The following is an 18,278-nucleotide window of genomic DNA, read 5'->3' as shown; positions in this document are numbered from 1 at the left end:
CATTATTCCATGCTATTTTGAATCTCCTACTCAATTTAGGGGCAAAAGAAATCGAACGCAAAACTTTCCAAAGTTTCTTTTCTTACCTGACATGGTCAGAGAAGAGGAAGCATCCACTGCAGGTACAAGGGATGAGGAGACAACACTAGAGGATGTCTGAGTGGCTGCAGCTGAACGGCGCACGTGTCCAGTACAGAGGTCACTGGTTACTGGTCCAAACAGCTCCACGGAAACCCCAAGGCTCTACCAAGTGGTAGTAGGTTTGGTAGGAGAGTGATGTCACAAAGCAGGCAGTTGAAAGGTATGAGAGAGCCAATAGGGAGGTCCGATCCCCAACAGGAAGGCGGGCTTGGGTGAAGAGAGTGTAGGAGAGCTAAAACAACACCTGAGTTTCTGAGCTCTGGGGAGGAAATCCTAGAAGACAGATTTACCTCCCCCAGGCTCTTCCATTAGGGAAATCATTGCCACATTTCTTACAGACGTTCATTAATACACTGAACTAAGAGTTACTTATATTCTACAGAGTATTCTATTTTATGTATCATATACTTAGAGCTATATAGATCTTATTTAATTAATAATCCTTAGGAAGGAAAGAGCCATCTAGTTTGAACTATTACAGTTGTTCTGAAATCAGATGTGTCTAATGAGTGAACTGATAGCAGCTTTTAAGGAGCCAAAGTAGGGATTAAGAAGCTCTCTTTGTAACTTGGTTCAAGAGTAGGGTGAAGTTTGTTGAGTGTACCTTGTGGAGAATGTTGTGGTCCAAGGCTCTTCTCTTTTAGTTTCTTCTCCTTGACTCCTACCTTCCTTGGGCTGGGCTAGGCTGGGGGCCAGGTTGGACTTGCGACTTAACGTTTCTCTTCCGCTTCCTCTTTTTTTTTTTCTTCCATTATGGGCATTGCTTCGAGGACAAGCCTTGATCTTGCATTGGACGTTACTTCCTGTCAACTTCCAGCAGCAGGAGTCTTCTTTTCAGTGCTTGATGCTTCACGAAATAGACTCTGCCCGTTGGCAGCAAATACCAGAGAGCTAGGAGACAGAGCTGGTTGCAGACCTTTCCTCTTCCAGCCTTTGGTTGCAATTGTTTGGCCCATAATTTGCTAGCTCTAGTTCCTTGGGCCACACAGGTATCCTGCCATCTCCAGCTCTTGTTATATGTGAGAGACATTCTGAACACTGTCCCTTTTTCTTTGCACAGAAGTATATACAGTGTGGCAGTTACTGTAATCTCCTCCGCCTTGCAAACAGCCACTCTAGAATCTTGGACCTCTAGGACTCTCTGTCTTGCATGCTTGGGGGCAAGGCCAAGCAAAATGAAGAGGAGAATAATTAGAGAAAGAGGAGGACGTTGGTGGAGAATTGGGAGCAGGTAAGGTGAAAGGGCACAGGAGAAAAGAGATGCATGTAGACTTTTTGGTTTCTGTGGGAAACAGGTTGACACACTTGGGCCTCATTTGGTATTAACAGAACAGAGAGTTAAAGATCTAAGTAGCTAGATAGTGTGCAGCAACTGCCATGAAGTCTGTACACTGAAGAGAACAGTCTCACATCTAGTTTTCATTTTGTTTTATGTCATAGTACCTTATTTATAGCATTCACTGGTGTGTTTGTAGAATACAGATGTTTTCAAATGCTCTGGTTTTGTCTACATGGTTATCTCCTTGTCCTGTTTGTAAGGAATCCAACATTGTAAGACATATTGCATGTTTTTCTCTTGACGATTGTTGACCTTGAAGCGTCATGAACTGACTTGAGCTGTTGGATTCTGTGGAGAAACGTTCAAAAGGGTCTGTGAAAAAGGCACTGTGGTGAGTCGCATTATGCACCCGAGCGTAAGGAGCAAGATATCTGCCACCAGCCCAGCTTGGCCTGGATTGCCTCTGTTTTAGTTCCCCTGGTTAGTGCTTTTCTCCCTAACCACTCTTGTGACTGTGATAATGTGAGTAAGGGCGGAGTTGCTAATGATCTATGTGTGAGGTAAGCTGGTTTGAGGGAGGAAATCTATGGACCTAGTCATTTTCCTTGGTGGTAAGCTTTCAGGGGTGCAGAGATTGATCTTCCTGGGGCCTTTTCTGGTCCCAGGAAGATATCGCATAGATGGGACCTCCCAAGACACACATTGAATCTTTAGGCCTGTTTTTCCTATTATGAGGTACGAGTTTCTTCACTGATGGGGATGATGCTTATCTGAGAAGAAATTGTGAAAGGTGGTGTAGTGTAGAGGTGTGGCTTAAGCTTTTAAGTTTTCCTCCAGGTTTTTCCCCTAAGCTTCCTACTTCGGACGGCCTACTTACATGATACTAGTAGGTGATGTCCGGCTAACAACTTCCTAAATATACCTGCAAGCCAGATCAGTGTCTCTTTTCTCTGTATTCCCATGGAAATCAAGGGTCCCGCCGAATTTTCCATCGAAACAGTTGATTTGTGTTGTCTCTAGGAATTCTAAAGGGCGTACCGTTGCTTCCTAACCGGTGTCATTTGGGAGATCCGCCTCTGTACGTTCAAATGATTAATTTTGAGACTTTGCTCATGTGTGCAGTAAACCCTTGAATTCCCTAAGACCTTCCTTTCCTCCATCTCCTACCCCATTAAGCCCGCTTCAGTTCATCTCCTGAATTTCTTTGGAATCTGTCAGCCAGCTCTTCCTCAACTTCCTAATACTGAACTTGCCTGTCTGTTGCGATTAGGTCCTAACTAGTGTCCATATATCTTGTTTCCTTCCAATCCACTCTTCACACAAGAAACCTTCAAAGCAAGTTGGAACGTTGCTCATAAACATCGCTCACAAGCATTGTTTTGAGAATAGAAAACACACTGTTGGCCTTTAAGACTCTGCGTGGTCTAGAATCCTCTCTGCTTCTCTAGCCCCATCTTGTGCCACTTTTGCCCTCACTTTCTATGCTTCAGATACACTGAATTAACCTTAGTTCTCACTCATCTGACAGAAGTCAGTTCAGATACTATTTTTCACTGTGATTCCTAGCATTAAGGAATTTGATTATCAGGTTTTGTATGAGGACTATTTCATCAGGGGTACAGAAGTTCTGGCCATCTCTGGTTTTGGATATCCCTTATTTGTTGAGACCTTTGCGTTGTTTGGTTGCCTTTTGTCTGTTTTCCAGATGGGAAAACAGGAACAAGGGAAGTATAGGTTATTACTAGGTGGGGTTGAACAAGTGGAGCAGCAAACTGCAAAGCAGAAAGAAGAGGGACGTACTATAGAGGGATATGACTTCCATTCTCAAGGCGCCTGCATCCTGTGCAGGGAGACAGCCTAACATAAAATGTGCCTAACAACAAATATATTGACTTCTTACTAAAAATCTCCAGTTCATAGAACCGAGGGGTTTGTACCTTCTCCTTTAAAAGTGATAGTCCTGGGACTTCCCCGGTGGTCCCGTGGTGAAGACTCTGCGCTTCCAATGCAGCAGGCGTGGGTTCAATCCCTGGTTGGGGAGCTAAGATCCCACATGCTGCGCAGCCAAAGAAATTTTTTTCGAACGTTATACTCCTGTATTGTTGGCTTTAGTGGTTTAGATTTTGTTTTACTGTTAAGAAGATTTCAGTTTATTTACCGGGAACAAACAACACATAATGTAAGAATAGTTTCCCAGAAACGATTTCCATCATTCTCTTCCTCCCTTTCTCCCGCAGACTGGTGTTTCACCTTGACAAGTTCTCTGTCATTCCATAGGAAAGCTGTCTGGCTTGGAGGTTGCAATCCCAGGGAATTTTTCATCAGCGGGGAAGTCTCCATCACTACAGAGGAATCAAGGGAGAAGTCAGTCCCTGGTAAGTGAGATGCTCCCCCTAAACACCAACACAGCAGTCGTGTACCTTTCAAGGGGTTCAGGGGCAAGATGGGCAAGGCATTTCTACTAACTCTTCTTAAGGATCACGGACAGTGCCCTATGCTACGAGGTAAGCGGTGACTGCTGTAGTTCTTACTGGTGATCCTTTCCTGTCACTGATTCTCGGCTTTCTTTGTATTTCATAGGACTGTTGTCAGTCCAATACAAAATGAGTCTTATTTTTAAAAACCTGAAATGTTTTACAGAGCCTAGCATTCTCATATAGGGTCCTTTCCATTCTCCCCACTTTCCCGAGAGGCCAAGAACACTTCACACCATGAACTAGGAGAGGGGGTAGAGCCCTTTCTGATGAAATACATCAACAAAGACAGAGCCTTAGCCTGCTTGCTCTCTGGACAGGATCTCGGACCACAAGGTCTTCAATCCTGGTATAAATGAAGGAAGTGAGGACAGTTCAACTGGCACTCTCATAACAAGAGTTCTGAAACACCTTCCAAAGAGACTATAGCAGTAGATGAGGGAAGGGAGTGCTACAGTGTGGCAGTACAGGGGGAACGATCGGCTACAGCAGTGAAAAGTGTGGTACCGATTGGTGTGCTCTCGGGGTTCTTGTACATGTAGCATAGATGACCTCTACGGTGGCCCTCCCACCTTCCCACCTGCATTAGGTGTTCTTTTTTTTTGTAATTTATGTTTATGTATTTATTTACTGTTTGTACTTATTTATTCTACGTATTTATTTTTTTGGCCGCACTGGGTCTCTCATTGCTGTGCACGGGCTTTCTCTAGTTGGCGGCTAGCGGGGGCTACTCTCGGTTGCGGTGTGCGGGCATCTCATCGCGGTGGCTTCTCTTGTTGCGGAGCATGGGCTGTAGGCACGTGGGCTTCGGTAGTTGAGGCCTACGGGCTCTAGAATGCAGGCTCCGTCGTTGTGGCACATGCGCTTAGTTGCTGCACGGCATGTGGGATCTTCGCAGACCAGGGCTCGAACCCGTGTCCCCTGCATTGGCAGGCGCCACCAGGGAAGCCCTAGGTGTTCTCATATAGAGTCTAAAAACAGAGAGCACTGAGAGAAGGTAGTGGTTATTAAAGGCTCAGGATCTAAATTCTACCTGTCTCTACACCCCTTCCCAGCTGTCGATTTGACCCCATTTTTGAATGCTGACCTCATTGTTCAACTTTTCTCTGCCGTCTGTATACTCACCTTGAAAACTTGTTTCTGTGATGCGTTGAGCAGACACAGGGTGGCAGATTGCAGAGGTGGAAGCTGGTGGTCGGATATTTGTGGGCTGAATCTCCTTCAGTCCCATTCCCATTTCTGGTTGCCCAGAGGCCCGACTTCCTGTGTGTGACGCCGAGCCGTAGGATTGCGGGCAGGAGCCAAGTTCTCCATACAGTAAAGACCCCAGTGTGCCTTGGTTATAGTAATATACCTGGCTTCCTTCCTGGCAGGGAAGTGGCAGGCGGCTATGCCCCTGATTTGTTCGTGGGCCTCCTGATCCAGCAGTTCCCTTGGCTCTGCCCCTGTCGTCAGCTGCCCCTAGGATAACTCTGAGCCCTAGCCACTTCTCTGGTAGATTTCCCTATTCCCCCACTACAGTCACACCTGAATAAGGCAACTCAGACCTTTCAGAGATGTGTCCTGAACCTCTTGTTTTCTGAAATACCTATCTGGTGGTTGTGAGACTTAAGGCCAGCGTCCCCGAGAGACTTTTTCTATTTCTCCTAGTAAACCTAGACTCATCTTCTGTCACCTTCAACTCTACTCCAATTGTGTTCTTTCAACCCAGACCTCTGACCCTGCTTTTTACTTCTGCCGTTTCATCCTCGCTCCTGCTTCCTTTCCTAAATCCATACGTCTCTTTTGGCCTTCCTAGCCCTGGGCCAAGTTCCTTCCTCTTTGCTCAGTTTTTACCCCTTTCCTTCATTCTCCCATCCAACTTTCAGTCCTTCCTTTCTCACGCCCCAGTTAGCAGCATCTGAAAATTCGAAAGGTTTGTTACTCGTCTATTAATTGTATTCCATTTACTTATTCAGTTCTATACCTGTCTTACCTGTGTATGGAAGAACAGCTGGTAGCCAAGGTGGCACCAAGAATCCTAGCAGCTCTCACTTGACGTATCCGTAGTAGTCGGCAATTTCCATTTCGTTTTCCCTCTCGGTGAAAAATTGCAGCTTGCCCGAAGAGGTGTATCTGGCAGCATTCTCCCGTTGTTGTTGAGCCCGCCTCTTCATGGCCTCTCGCTCTGGCCTCTGCTCTTGTTCGATGGGCTTTGACATGACTGGCTCAGGCACGTTGGGTTCCCTCCATGGAACTCGTTGCTTGCTGAAGTCTTGGAGTAGAAATTGGGTTTGGAGCTTGGGTGGGGACTGGCGCTTATTCACAGCAGGGGGAACAGGCTCCCGCTGGAGAGGAGCGCCAGATGAAGTTTTGGAGGGTGCAGGCCTAGGAGCAGCAGACTGAGGGACACGAGGCTGGGTATGGTTGGTCCAAGCCGGTTGGGTTGGGTTGGTCACAGTTGGCTGAGCTGGTTTGGCGGGGCCTGGCAAAGAGGCAGGAGCTGGCTGGTGGGATGAATTGGCTGCAGCAGGTTGAGCTGAGTCAGTAGAACCAGGCTGGGCACGGTAAGCCCCAGCAGGCCGATGTGAGGCCAGAGACTGTGGCCTCCGAGGAGCGGGTCGAGCTTGAGGCTTGTCCCAGGCAGAAAAAGGCAGAGGTATCAACTTGACCTTCCCAGGAGGAGGCCGCTCATACTGGGCTGGAGACGGACACTCTGTTTCAGCACTGCTGTCTGGTTTCTGGGCTTGGACTTGCGTTTTCTCAGGACCCTTCCCCTCACGTGGGGTATGCCGCCATGGCTGGATAGCTGGGGGTGGCTGGGGGTCTTTGGGGTTGCTTGACTTTCCCAAGAGCCGACAGGAAGAGAGCCCAGTTTTCGTCTCATTCTTCTTCCCCAGCGCATGAAGAACCTTCACAGACTCCAGCATGCGCACGCCAAGGGAGGTTCGAGGCTTTTGAAAGCTCTGTTGGAGAAGCTCAGTTTGGTGTTCCTTTCGCTTCGTGTGGGGGATTGCTGGCTTCTCTTCTGCCTTGACTTTGTTCCCTGACTGCTTGTTCTCCTCAGCCTTGTTTCTCCCTCTGGTCCTTTTGGTCTTTTCCTGCCCGTGGCTCTTAGTTTTGCTGATCTTTCTGGATGCAGCTTTCTGAGGTTTGCCTTGAGAGTGCTTGGCCGTGTTCACAGGAGCCCTGTCACTGACTGCAGCGTGGCATATAACCACTTCTCCCCCTAACAGGCACTCTGGATTCTTTGGCTGGATTTTGGCCTTGGGAGCGCCACTGATAGGCTCAGAGGCTTTCTGTTTGTTCTTCCTGGGTTGATCAGAGGGAACCTTTATGACACTTGGCTTTTCCTGCACCGGATTCACCTTAATGGCTCTGGTGTCTTTAGCTTTGATCACGTTGGGACCTTGGGATTGATCAAGATCTTTCAAAGGATTAAAGAGCTGGGGAAGGTGAATATCCTCCGCCAGTGTAGTAATGTCTGCAAGACCACTGCTAGGTTCAATCCCATTTTCAAGTGTCCCTAGGTCCTGACGACTCCGGCTGTTCTCTCCCAGATCAGCATTTTCAGAACCAGGCTGCTCCTCTTGGCTGAGGGGATCGGTGCAGGCCAGCGGCTGGTGAATATCAGGGATTCCTAAAGGGAGTAGTGGAGGATCTTGGTTCTCTGTTGGGATCTGGTAGGCATCCAGAGGCTTTGAAAGCTTGGTTTTGATATCATCCACGTGCTTACTCTCTATTTGTCCCTGGCTTGGAGCTGGAGGCAGGGCCAGGAGACGCCTGGCACTCTGGACTGGAGCTGTCACTGAAATGTCCCCAAGTTCAGATGGTGGGTTACTCTCAAGTATGTGGCTGTTTCTGCTACTGCAGGACTTGGGGAGTTCTTGACTTTGTGTCACACAAAACGTCTGGCTTGGAGGTTGCAATCCCAGGGAATTTTTCATCACCAGGGGGGAGGTCTCCATCCCTACAAAGGGATCAAGGGAGAAGTCAGTCCCTGGTAAGTGAGATGCTCCCCCTAAACACCAACACAGCAGTCGTGTACCTTTCAAGGGGTTCAGGGGCAAGATGGGCAAGGCATTTCTACTAACTCTTCTTAAGGATCACGGACGGTGCCCTATGCTACGAGGTAAGCGGTGACTGTTGTAATTCTTACTGGTGAGCCTTTCCTGTCGCTGATTCTCGGCTCGCTTTGTATTTCATAGGACTGTTATAAGTCCAATACAAAATGAGTCTTATTTTTAAAAACCTGAAATGTTTTACAAAGCCTAGCATTCTCATATAGGGTCCTTTCCATTCTCCCCACTTTCCCGAGAGGCCAAGAACACGTCACACCATGAACTAGGAGAGGGGGTAGAGCCCTTGCTGATGAAATACATCAACAAAGACAGAGTCTTAGCCTGCTTGCTCTCTGGACAGGATCTCGGACCACAAGGTCTTCAATCCTGGTATAAATGAAGGAAGTGAGGACAGTTCAACTGGCACTCTCATAACAAGAGTTCTGAAACACCTTCCGAAGAGACTATAGCAGTAGATGAGGGAAGGGAGTGCTACAGTGTGGCAGTACAGGGGGAACGATCGGCTACAGCAGTGAAAAGTGTGGTACCGATTGGTGTGCTCTCGGGGTTCTTGTACATGTAGCATAGATGACCTCTACAGTGGCCCTCCCACCGTCCCACCTGCATTAGGTGTTCTTTTTTTTTGTAATTTATGTTTATGTATTTATTTACTGTTTGAACTTATTTATTCTACGTATTTATTTTTTTGGCTGCACTGGGTCTCTCATTGCTGTGCACGGGCTTTCTCTAGTTGGCGGCTAGCGGGGGCTACTCTTGGTTGCGGTGTGCGGGCTTCTCATCGCGGTGGCTTCTCTTGTTGCGGAGCATGGGCTGTAGGCACGTGGGCTTCGGTAGTTGAGGCTCACGGGCTCTAGAATGCAGGCTCCGTCGTTGTGGCACATGCGCTTAGTTGCTGCACGGTATGTGGGATCTTCGCAGACCAGGGCTCGAACCCGTGTCCCCCGCATTGCATTGGCAGGCGGATTCTTAACCACGGCGCCACCAGGGAAGCCCTAGGTGTTCTCATAGAGAGTCTAAAAACAGAGGGCACTGAGCGAAGGTAGTGGTTATTAAAGGCTCAGGATCTAAATTCTACCTGCCTCTACACCCCTTCCCAGCTGTCGATTTGACCCCATTTTTGAATGCCGACCTCATTCTTCAACTTTCTCTGGCGTTTGTTATACTCACCTTGAAAACTTGTTTCTGTGATGCGTTGAGCAGACACAGGGTGGCAGACTGCAGAGGTGGAAGCTGGTGGTCGGATATTTGTGGGCTGAATCTCCTTCAGTCCCATTCCCATTTCTGGTTGCCCAGAGGCCCGACTTCCTGTGTATGACGCCGAGCCGTAGGATTGCGGGCAGGAGCCAAGTTCTCCATACAGTAAAGACCCCAGTGTGCCTTGGTTATAGGAATATACCTGGCTCCCTTCCTGGCAGGGAAGTGACAGGCGGCTCTGCCCCTGATTTGGAATCTGAGATGGTGTTCCCTGAGCAAGGCTGGCAGAAAGCGATGGATGTAGAGGGACCATGTTCTTGGCGTCTGAAGTTTTATCATCCTGGGCTGCCAGAAACATGGAGGAGGCAGCTGTGTGGCGGTCAGTGAGTGCCAGAGTAAAGTCTCCGAGTGAAGAAGAATTCTTTTCAGTGCTTGCTGTGATGTCCCACTCAAGAACACCTGGATAGGAAGCAGCTGAAGTGGAGATCTGGCTGTGGTCAGTAACTCCAGATAACATAGTCGTGCTAGAATGTTGGTAAAGGTAGGCACTACCCATGAGTGTCTGGAAAGGGGTACCAGTAGCCGATGCCGAACTGACGGCAGGGGCAGAGACTCTGGAGAAGTTGCAGACACTTCGTGTTAGGGAAGTTGCATTGCTCACCACAGGAGGAGAATGCTGCAGAGAATTTAGAGTTCCAAGTAGAGATGGATGTTGGAAATTTTCTGTAAGAACAAGAGGGTCATGAAAAACTCAGGGAGGTTGAGAAATTCTCACTACGTTTGAGGAACGGCATCATCTGAAGGTTCTTGCTATCAGGACACCTCTACTATCACTACTTCCTGAGAAGCCCAAAATCAGACAGTTGATGATGGCTGTAAGGACTGAGCAGTTTTCCACTCTTCTCTATTAACTGCCTGTGCTCCCATCTTGGGCACAGACGGGCAGAAGAGCCAAGTGGTGTGGTTCAGAGATTGTTCTCTAGGCTGGAAGCAACCTTCTCCCTGCCCTGTCTTTCCCTTCGGCCTGCACTCGTATTGACTTCTATGCTATTTCCTAGACTGGAAGCATTTTAGAACTAGGAGGCCCTTAGAGAACTTCGATGTTCTCAGTCTCATTTCGTGAGTAAGGAAACTGAGGCTCAGAGAGGTCGGGTTGACTTGTTCAAGTTCTCTCATTATGTTAGTATCATTACCAGGTTTCAGAACCTAAGTATCCTGACTTCCTTGCCAGGACTCCACTCTGAGCATGATACTGCCAGAAAGCAGGAGAAATAGAACTTATAATATAGGCATTTTTTTTGTCCATTAGAAAACAGTACGGCTATTACCATTGTCGTCTTCAGTGTCTCCCTTTGCTTGTGCAGTTCCCACGCTATTACCTAGAGGTGACGTACAGCTCAGTCCAACTGGTGAATTGAAAGAGTCATTTTTGCCCTCTTCAAGCCTGGTTTCTCATCCTACCTCAAAATGATTACCCGAAAGTGGATTTCTTAAGTGCTTTTGGAAAGGGAAAAGTTATCTGATTACTTCAGATTACTCACCTATAAAGTGGTTATAACACCACCACCAATAATAATAGCAGTAATAATTAATAGATGAATAAGCTGATCTGTTGCGTATGATTTATATGGAGGAAGATACAATAAGTTCTAGAAAGACAAAGAAAAATCATGACAAGCATATTACGTTAACGAAAAAGAAATCCATAGATATTAATGAAAACTGGGGTATGTGGCAAGTATCGAAGCCTAATGAATTTACTAACAAATGGCATTCTGTACCATCCATGCAATATTATGAAAGTGAATTTTGCCCACTCTAGTTTAGTGAATACTATTAACCAGAAAACACGATGGAGGTGATAGAGGTGAATGAATTCCTAGCCAATGCATACAGACAGAGAAGGTATGTCAGTAAAAAATGCATAACAAGCAACAGAATGCAATAAATGTGCATGTATAGGTAGCCACAACACATATAGACAAGTATTTCAATGAAAACCGGTACGAAGCAGACAGCAAAATAATAAGTGTAAAAGAGTTTCATTATTGTGCTCCTTCATATTTTTACCCAGCAAGTAAGAGGTATTAAGCCTAGGAGAAATATATATTTCAATGAATATAGCTTATATAATAAGCAGAAAGGAAGCTTAAAATGTATCAGGAAGGTTTTTGGATTTATCCTAGAACTTAGATTAGAATCATCTTCAGCATCCAAGAAGATGGCATCCCAAAACCTCAAAAAACCATCATGCCTAGAATCCAATTAAAAAAGATTTTCGAATGTAAGAAAATCCACAGGACTCCACAATATGGTTTTCGATAAACGTGGATGTTTGTTTGTTTTGTTTCTTTGGCCGCGCCGCGTGGCCCTGGCCGTGAAAGCACCGAGTCCTAAGCACTGGACCGCCAGGGAATTCCCTAAGTGGGGGGAATTAGAGATGTGGGGCTTGACTTTTTCTTCTTCTTCTTCTTCTTCGGTAGCTAAGATCTGCAAGCGAACGATGGCTGTTGATCAATGTGCTCTCTGTGTTAGGAAGGAAATAACTGTAAAAATGAAAAGCAGCCTTGCCTTAGAACCTACATATCACACCAAGGAAAATAGTCCTTCTGATTCAATTTAGAAGATATCACTTAAAATGTTGAATTGGTGAAATGTCTACCTAGTTTAAAAATTAGAAAGAATAAAACACTGAAAAGCAGCCCCCTAGATAACCACTGTGGTTGCTTGTTTATAGGAGGCATCATTTCTAAAACGTATTTCTAAAATGTTTATATTCAAAACTGTCAAGTGGCCAACTGTATTCAGAGAGGCAATAAAAGAAAGAAAACGGAGTATGACTTTTCTGATAAGCTGCCTTTCCCGGTGATCCCCTGTTCTGGCCTTACTTTCCTTCTTAGTCTGTTAATGTAAGGGTTTGCTACCATCAACTTGGTTTTGCCCTGCTCTGAGCAGGTTTCCCTCTGTGCTGTTTCTGCTTTAATTGAAAATCTTTGGTTCCCATCAGCATTCCATTGCAAACTCCGTTTTTCTTGAGAGCTCCTCTATGCTTTCCCTCTTCATTCTTACATTTTCTCCCATCTCTTGGTGCCTGTTGGCCTGTGCTAATGAAAACCATCCTAAACTTCCTTACGCTCGACTCTGTGCCTCCCTGTAGAGCCCAGTACTCTCCATCCTCTCTCCCTATTCTCTCTTTTCAACTAGTCGAAATCCTAGTGGAGGGAGACCATTAGAGATGAAACATCTTGGTATATATTGCTAGTTTTCTATGTCCCCTGGCTTTTCTATGTTTCTGTTGAAACACTCTTGAGAAGTGTCTGATTTCGTTTTCTACATGGGTACCCTTTAAGGCTCAATACTGGAAAAGAAGGGGATCAGAGTGATCAACCCAACGTGGTATCCTAACGTAACAGTTAAGGAAAGCAACAGGCTTTGTGAGACAGCCAGTGATTTGTCCAAAGTCACACAGATAGTAAACGTCAAAGTCAAAAGTGAAATTAGGTCTCCAGACTTGTAGTTCAATACTTTCCCTCATTATTCCATGCTATTTTGAATCTCCTACTCAATTTAGGGGCAAAAGAAATCGAACGCAAAACTTTCCAAAGTTTCTTTTCTTACCTGACATGGTCAGAGAAGAGGAAGCATCCACTGCAGGTACAAGGGATGAGGAGACAACACTAGAGGATGTCTGAGTGGCTGCAGCTGAACGGCGCACGTGTCCAGTACAGAGGTCACTGGTTACTGGTCCAAACAGCTCCACGGAAACCCCAAGGCTCTACCAAGTGGTAGTAGGTTTGGTAGGAGAGTGATGTCACAAAGCAGGCAGTTGAAAGGTATGAGAGAGCCAATAGGGAGGTCCGATCCCCAACAGGAAGGCGGGCTTGGGTGAAGAGAGTGTAGGAGAGCTAAAACAACACCTGAGTTTCTGAGCTCTGGGGAGGAAATCCTAGAAGACAGATTTACCTCCCCCAGGCTCTTCCATTAGGGAAATCATTGCCACATTTCTTACAGACGTTCATTAATACACTGAACTAAGAGTTACTTATATTCTACAGAGTATTCTATTTTATGTATCATATACTTAGAGCTATATAGATCTTATTTAATTAATAATCCTTAGGAAGGAAAGAGCCATCTAGTTTGAACTATTACAGTTGTTCTGAAATCAGATGTGTCTAATGAGTGAACTGATAGCAGCTTTTAAGGAGCCAAAGTAGGGATTAAGAAGCTCTCTTTGTAACTTGGTTCAAGAGTAGGGTGAAGTTTGTTGAGTGTACCTTGTGGAGAATGTTGTGGTCCAAGGCTCTTCTCTTTTAGTTTCTTCTCCTTGACTCCTACCTTCCTTGGGCTGGGCTAGGCTGGGGGCCAGGTTGGACTTGCGACTTAACGTTTCTCTTCCGCTTCCTCTTTTTTTTTTTCTTCCATTATGGGCATTGCTTCGAGGACAAGCCTTGATCTTGCATTGGACGTTACTTCCTGTCAACTTCCAGCAGCAGGAGTCTTCTTTTCAGTGCTTGATGCTTCACGAAATAGACTCTGCCCGTTGGCAGCAAATACCAGAGAGCTAGGAGACAGAGCTGGTTGCAGACCTTTCCTCTTCCAGCCTTTGGTTGCAATTGTTTGGCCCATAATTTGCTAGCTCTAGTTCCTTGGGCCACACAGGTATCCTGCCATCTCCAGCTCTTGTTATATGTGAGAGACATTCTGAACACTGTCCCTTTTTCTTTGCACAGAAGTATATACAGTGTGGCAGTTACTGTAATCTCCTCCGCCTTGCAAACAGCCACTCTAGAATCTTGGACCTCTAGGACTCTCTGTCTTGCATGCTTGGGGGCAAGGCCAAGCAAAATGAAGAGGAGAATAATTAGAGAAAGAGGAGGACGTTGGTGGAGAATTGGGAGCAGGTAAGGTGAAAGGGCACAGGAGAAAAGAGATGCATGTAGACTTTTTGGTTTCTGTGGGAAACAGGTTGACACACTTGGGCCTCATTTGGTATTAACAGAACAGAGAGTTAAAGATCTAAGTAGCTAGATAGTGTGCAGCAACTGCCATGAAGTCTGTACACTGAAGAGAACAGTCTCACATCTAGTTTTCATTTTGTTTTATGTCATAGTACCTTATTTATAGCATTCACTGGTGTGTTTGTAGAATACAGATGTTTTCAAATGCTCTGGTTTTGTCTACATGGTTATCTCCTTGTCCTGTTTGTAAGGAATCCAACATTGTAAGACATATTGCATGTTTTTCTCTTGACGATTGTTGACCTTGAAGCGTCATGAACTGACTTGAGCTGTTGGATTCTGTGGAGAAACGTTCAAAAGGGTCTGTGAAAAAGGCACTGTGGTGAGTCGCATTATGCACCCGAGCGTAAGGAGCAAGATATCTGCCACCAGCCCAGCTTGGCCTGGATTGCCTCTGTTTTAGTTCCCCTGGTTAGTGCTTTTCTCCCTAACCACTCTTGTGACTGTGATAATGTGAGTAAGGGCGGAGTTGCTAATGATCTATGTGTGAGGTAAGCTGGTTTGAGGGAGGAAATCTATGGACCTAGTCATTTTCCTTGGTGGTAAGCTTTCAGGGGTGCAGAGATTGATCTTCCTGGGGCCTTTTCTGGTCCCAGGAAGATATCGCATAGATGGGACCTCCCAAGACACACATTGAATCTTTAGGCCTGTTTTTCCTATTATGAGGTACGAGTTTCTTCACTGATGGGGATGATGCTTATCTGAGAAGAAATTGTGAAAGGTGGTGTAGTGTAGAGGTGTGGCTTAAGCTTTTAAGTTTTCCTCCAGGTTTTTCCCCTAAGCTTCCTACTTCGGACGGCCTACTTACATGATACTAGTAGGTGATGTCCGGCTAACAACTTCCTAAATATACCTGCAAGCCAGATCAGTGTCTCTTTTCTCTGTATTCCCATGGAAATCAAGGGTCCCGCCGAATTTTCCATCGAAACAGTTGATTTGTGTTGTCTCTAGGAATTCTAAAGGGCGTACCGTTGCTTCCTAACCGGTGTCATTTGGGAGATCCGCCTCTGTACGTTCAAATGATTAATTTTGAGACTTTGCTCATGTGTGCAGTAAACCCTTGAATTCCCTAAGACCTTCCTTTCCTCCATCTCCTACCCCATTAAGCCCGCTTCAGTTCATCTCCTGAATTTCTTTGGAATCTGTCAGCCAGCTCTTCCTCAACTTCCTAATACTGAACTTGCCTGTCTGTTGCGATTAGGTCCTAACTAGTGTCCATATATCTTGTTTCCTTCCAATCCACTCTTCACACAAGAAACCTTCAAAGCAAGTTGGAACGTTGCTCATAAACATCGCTCACAAGCATTGTTTTGAGAATAGAAAACACACTGTTGGCCTTTAAGACTCTGCGTGGTCTAGAATCCTCTCTGCTTCTCTAGCCCCATCTTGTGCCACTTTTGCCCTCACTTTCTATGCTTCAGATACACTGAATTAACCTTAGTTCTCACTCATCTGACAGAAGTCAGTTCAGATACTATTTTTCACTGTGATTCCTAGCATTAAGGAATTTGATTATCAGGTTTTGTATGAGGACTATTTCATCAGGGGTACAGAAGTTCTGGCCATCTCTGGTTTTGGATATCCCTTATTTGTTGAGACCTTTGCGTTGTTTGGTTGCCTTTTGTCTGTTTTCCAGATGGGAAAACAGGAACAAGGGAAGTATAGGTTATTACTAGGTGGGGTTGAACAAGTGGAGCAGCAAACTGCAAAGCAGAAAGAAGAGGGACGTACTATAGAGGGATATGACTTCCATTCTCAAGGCGCCTGCATCCTGTGCAGGGAGACAGCCTAACATAAAATGTGCCTAACAACAAATATATTGACTTCTTACTAAAAATCTCCAGTTCATAGAACCGAGGGGTTTGTACCTTCTCCTTTAAAAGTGATAGTCCTGGGACTTCCCCGGTGGTCCCGTGGTGAAGACTCTGCGCTTCCAATGCAGCAGGCGTGGGTTCAATCCCTGGTTGGGGAGCTAAGATCCCACATGCTGCGCAGCCAAAGAAATTTTTTTCGAACGTTATACTCCTGTATTGTTGGCTTTAGTGGTTTAGATTTTGTTTTACTGTTAAGAAGATTTCAGTTTATTTACCGGGAACAAACAACACATAATGTAAGAATAGTTTCCCAGAAACGATTTCCATCATTCTCTTCCTCCCTTTCTCCCGCAGACTGGTGTTTCACCTTGACAAGTTCTCTGTCATTCCATAGGAAAGCTGTCTGGCTTGGAGGTTGCAATCCCAGGGAATTTTTCATCAGCGGGGAAGTCTCCATCACTACAGAGGAATCAAGGGAGAAGTCAGTCCCTGGTAAGTGAGATGCTCCCCCTAAACACCAACACAGCAGTCGTGTACCTTTCAAGGGGTTCAGGGGCAAGATGGGCAAGGCATTTCTACTAACTCTTCTTAAGGATCACGGACAGTGCCCTATGCTACGAGGTAAGCGGTGACTGCTGTAGTTCTTACTGGTGATCCTTTCCTGTCACTGATTCTCGGCTTTCTTTGTATTTCATAGGACTGTTGTCAGTCCAATACAAAATGAGTCTTATTTTTAAAAACCTGAAATGTTTTACAGAGCCTAGCATTCTCATATAGGGTCCTTTCCATTCTCCCCACTTTCCCGAGAGGCCAAGAACACTTCACACCATGAACTAGGAGAGGGGGTAGAGCCCTTTCTGATGAAATACATCAACAAAGACAGAGCCTTAGCCTGCTTGCTCTCTGGACAGGATCTCGGACCACAAGGTCTTCAATCCTGGTATAAATGAAGGAAGTGAGGACAGTTCAACTGGCACTCTCATAACAAGAGTTCTGAAACACCTTCCAAAGAGACTATAGCAGTAGATGAGGGAAGGGAGTGCTACAGTGTGGCAGTACAGGGGGAACGATCGGCTACAGCAGTGAAAAGTGTGGTACCGATTGGTGTGCTCTCGGGGTTCTTGTACATGTAGCATAGATGACCTCTACGGTGGCCCTCCCACCTTCCCACCTGCATTAGGTGTTCTTTTTTTTTGTAATTTATGTTTATGTATTTATTTACTGTTTGTACTTATTTATTCTACGTATTTATTTTTTTGGCCGCACTGGGTCTCTCATTGCTGTGCACGGGCTTTCTCTAGTTGGCGGCTAGCGGGGGCTACTCTCGGTTGCGGTGTGCGGGCATCTCATCGCGGTGGCTTCTCTTGTTGCGGAGCATGGGCTGTAGGCACGTGGGCTTCGGTAGTTGAGGCCTACGGGCTCTAGAATGCAGGCTCCGTCGTTGTGGCACATGCGCTTAGTTGCTGCACGGCATGTGGGATCTTCGCAGACCAGGGCTCGAACCCGTGTCCCCTGCATTGGCAGGCGCCACCAGGGAAGCCCTAGGTGTTCTCATATAGAGTCTAAAAACAGAGAGCACTGAGAGAAGGTAGTGGTTATTAAAGGCTCAGGATCTAAATTCTACCTGTCTCTACACCCCTTCCCAGCTGTCGATTTGACCCCATTTTTGAATGCTGACCTCATTGTTCAACTTTTCTCTGCCGTCTGTATACTCACCTTGAAAACTTGTTTCTGTGATGCGTTGAGCAGACACAGGGTGGCAGATTGCAGAGGTGGAAGCTGGTGGTCGGATATTTGTGGGCTGAATCTCCTTCAGTCCCATTCCCATTTCTGGTTGCCCAGAGGCCCTACTTCCTGTGTGTGACGCAGAGCCGTAGGATTGCGGGCAGGAGCCAAGTTCTCCATACAGTAAAGACCCCAGTGTGCCTTGGTTATAGTAATATACCTGGCTTCCTTCCTGGCAGGGAAGTGACAGGCGGCTATGCCCCTGATTTGTTCGTGGGCCTCCTGATCCAGCAGTTCCCTTGGCTCTGCCCCTGTCGTCAGCTGCCCCTAGGATAACTCTGAGCCCTAGCCACTTCTCTGGTAGATTTCCCTATTCCCCCACTACAGTCACACCTGAATAAGGCAACTCAGACCTTTCAGAGATGTGTCCTGAACCTCTTGTTTTCTGAAATACCTATCTGGTGGTTGTGAGACTTAAGGCCAGCGTCCCCGAGAGACTTTTTCTATTTCTCCTAGTAAACCTAGACTCATCTTCTGTCACCTTCAACTCTACTCCAATTGTGTTCTTT

General features: G+C 46.2%; 1 long non-coding RNA gene across 1 annotated transcript in view; it reads left to right on the top strand.

Annotated features, from left to right (window-relative positions):
* The first annotated feature begins 3,664 nt into the window (after positions 1-3,664).
* The window catches only part of LOC309621901, a 34,115-nt gene continuing 19,501 nt past the window's right edge, over positions 3,665-18,278 (top strand). Inside the window, exons 1-2 of the long non-coding RNA XR_014240324.1 lie at positions 3,665-3,795; positions 16,339-16,476. This is a non-coding gene — a long non-coding RNA (uncharacterized lncRNA). The remainder of the gene's footprint in view (positions 3,796-16,338; positions 16,477-18,278) is intronic.

The sequence above is a fragment of the Balaenoptera borealis genome (assembly GCF_965194805.1).
Source record: "Balaenoptera borealis genome assembly, contig: HAP1_SCAFFOLD_1135, whole genome shotgun sequence".
NCBI lineage: Eukaryota > Metazoa > Chordata > Mammalia > Artiodactyla > Balaenopteridae > Balaenoptera > Balaenoptera borealis.
This window is presented reverse-complemented; position numbering and strand designations above follow the sequence as displayed.